At 39.6% G+C, this 3,276-nt stretch overlaps 1 pseudogene; it reads right to left on the reverse strand.

The window, feature by feature from the left end:
- LOC145782874 (52 kDa repressor of the inhibitor of the protein kinase-like) lies at positions 1 to 1,691 on the reverse strand (annotated as a pseudogene).
- Between the last annotated feature and the right edge of the window lie 1,585 nt (positions 1,692 to 3,276).

The raw sequence follows: 3,276 nt of genomic DNA on the forward strand, positions 1-3,276 counted from the left end.
CTACAACACAAAGTCAATTTTGCGGTTTCTACTGTTGGCAAATCGATGTATCACGGAGTGTGTCAATTAAAATGTCCCGATGCTTAGTAAGGCCAATCTATTCAATCTTTCCTCGCCGATATTGTTTCTCAGCCAGATTTTCAACGACCGAAGAGATGAAAAGCTTCTTTCGGCTGATACTACGCTGACTGGCAAAGTTAACAGTATTTTTAGAAGAGTGTGTACGATTATGTACATATCTTCATCGCACTGTTGTAAAGCTTCTTGTGCAGTCATCGGTAAGACTGCAACAGTCGCCGGAACAGTCATATTTGCCCACTTCTCCTTCCATAGTTGAATCTCTGAACATAGAGCAGATTCCACTGATTCCACACTATATATATGACGTAACAAGCCGTTGTAGGCATTGCAAATGACTTTTGTCAATGCTATCGGGTCGTTACTTAAGCAATTTCGTGGTAGCAATGATGTCAGGTCCAGGTGACAAGATGCTAAAGTCTCAGCTGAAAATCTTGTTTCCAAGTCAAGTATGAAGGAATCCAACATTGGAATATAGATCGGCCTTTTGTAATAGGAGCCTAATGTCCAAGTTTGACAAAACTTGGGATGCTTTTTGGAATAAACTGCAGAATTCATCATCACAATTTTCACGGCGGGCTTTAAGAATGCTTTTTAAATTTCTGACAAGTGTTGTAGCTGCAGATAAATTCAGACTCTTTTTCTAAAACAACCTGCTAAGTGGTAGACACAACATAAACACAGATAGTTGACAAAAGAGTGTGATGATGAACTCCACATTTCGTATGGATGAAAGGGCCATAGCCTACTTTTAGCTTGAGAAGCACTTTTTGTTTCATTTCAGTTCGAAATGTATTCAAGGCCTTCAATTATCTTCCGCAACTGGTCAAGAAATTGAGCCATGATTCTGTTCTTTCAACCCACCTGGTTTCGCACATGCTCCGCAATTGAGCTTTAATCACATTTAAAAGAACATGATTTCGCTTAAGCGTTAAAGAAGGACACGACTTCTTTAATTGTTCCAATTGTATTACGGACACTGAAAACTGATGACGTCTTGGACATAGACAAATTAAGCGCATGGTTGAAGCAGAGGCACCTGGATGCATGGATTATTATAGCCTAACTTAGCCTAACCTAATCTTTGAACATGGCAAAAGACTTATTCAGCATTGTTTTCGATATGTTGTTTTCTAAATCGTATACATATAAATGAAGAATAAAGCTACTTTCTTAGGTTTTAGAGGGGGCGATCGCCCCAATCGCCCCCCTCTGGATCCGCCCCTGAAGCCAGATGTTTATCCAACTACTAAGCTTTTCGTTGTCATTATACCAGCTGAAATTGAGCGCCTATTTACTAAGATTCATGCATGTTTTGCATCACAATAAAATCTACTACTTTAGGCTATAATTGCTTATAGTGTAAGCTAAGCTACACATAAACATCACTGCGGTCGAATTAAAAAGCTAGTCATTATTTAAGATGTTTTACTATGGACATGTCGCGTAACCTTTCATGAGATCAAAGCGTAGAAAATCCTAAAAAACAGATTTTCATTAATTTTTTAGTAGGTTTGAGGAAGCTTGCGTCATCAACATAATGTTTGCTTTGCCTTCATATAGGTTACAGGGCTTTGGCTAATTTCAATTGCTTTAATTTTTACCCATGACATTGTGTGAAAATTAGATTACGCGACCTCGCAAGGGGTCACGTAGCAAACTTGAGGGGTCGCAGAGATCGTACCAATTTTACACAAAGTAGGCCTACCGCATATTGTTTTGTTGTACTTTTCAAATATTTAATTCGAAATGCAGTTGTTAAAACTGGTGTAATTGTGCAAAACATAATTCTTAACTGAGAGACTCTATACGTAAATAGGCCTATCCTAATTAATGGGACTTTGTTAACTAACAGTGAATAAACTTCGTCTTATTTGAATCACCTGGCATAGCTGAATGCGAAACTTTTTTTTCGTTGCTCTGGTTTGATAACGTCTGTTTAAAAAAGTCAAACGATCGAAAAAAATCAGACTTGGTCAACCATTTTTGCAATGACAATCTGGCTTTTGAAATTATGGTATTTGTCAGATTTACTTGAAAAACTGAACAAATTTAATTTAGGCTATCATTCTCAGGACATGGTCAGCAGTTTGTTCCTCCGCGCCGCATTCGCAGGCCGATGAGGGAGCCAGACCCCACTTGTGCATGTTGGAATGGAAGCGACCGACTCCGGTTCGGATTCTGTTGAGCTTGACCCAAGTCGGCCGAGGAAGGTCCATACCAGGGGGGCGCGCCACCGGGTGGGGCATAAAACCATGTAGTTTGGTGTCGGTGGCGCACCATGCTGCATTCCAAGTGTCTTCCATGAAGTGTGCTGCGCTGATGACTGCTGACCATGTCGTTCTCGAATGTCCCATCTACAAGGCACCAAATGGAACGCATGGTATAGCAACGCTGGACGAAGCTACACTCACCTGGCTCTCCACCACCTGCCCTGAAATTTGATCTAGTCTCAAACGAAAGAAGAAGAAGATTCTCAGGAGAAAATATTATTGTTTTTATACTAAAATCTAAAATTGAAGCGTTCATCAAAAAATTACAAGCTTGAAATTGATTCATTTGACATGCTCTCATTTACTGAAGAGTTTTTGGCTAACAATAATGTGGAATCAAACGTAGCCTAATTAAGCCTCTGGTAATCGACCATTTCTCAAATCTGTTGAAAAAGTTTCAAAAGTATTAAATTATTAGATGAGATATAAATTAGATTAGATCTAAAACCTACTGGCAATGCAAAAACAAAGTAGCGTAGGCCCAGGGATATCTAAAGAAGGGGATACGAAGGCTTTTATTACGTCTGACAATGGAAGGGCTTCTGTTTATCGTCAGTACAAAATTTGACAGGGGCGGTGGCAAATAGCCTACTACTTATTAGCACATGTCAGTGAGCCAGGCAACGAGTCGGCGAAAGCAAAGCACCTCGAGGAGGTCTGGGGACCTCTCCTATAACATTTTGAACAAAATACCTCAAAATTGTTTATTGCCTAAAAATGCCTAAAAATACTTTCAGTCTATATCTATAAAAAAAAAACTCTGTCAATGATGCTGTAGCAGAAAAAGAAATGTTTATTCAAAATATTGCGTGAGGGAGAAGGTATTGTCCCTTCGACTTCATGACTAGGCTACGTCCCTGGCTGTCCACTTGTCCAACCCACTGAGAATAAATGATTAATTCAGTCACAACCCTTTCTCAAAACG

Source organism: Aplidium turbinatum, chromosome 14 (assembly GCF_918807975.1).
Source record: "Aplidium turbinatum chromosome 14, kaAplTurb1.1, whole genome shotgun sequence".
Classification (NCBI taxonomy): Eukaryota; Metazoa; Chordata; class Ascidiacea; order Aplousobranchia; family Polyclinidae; genus Aplidium; species Aplidium turbinatum.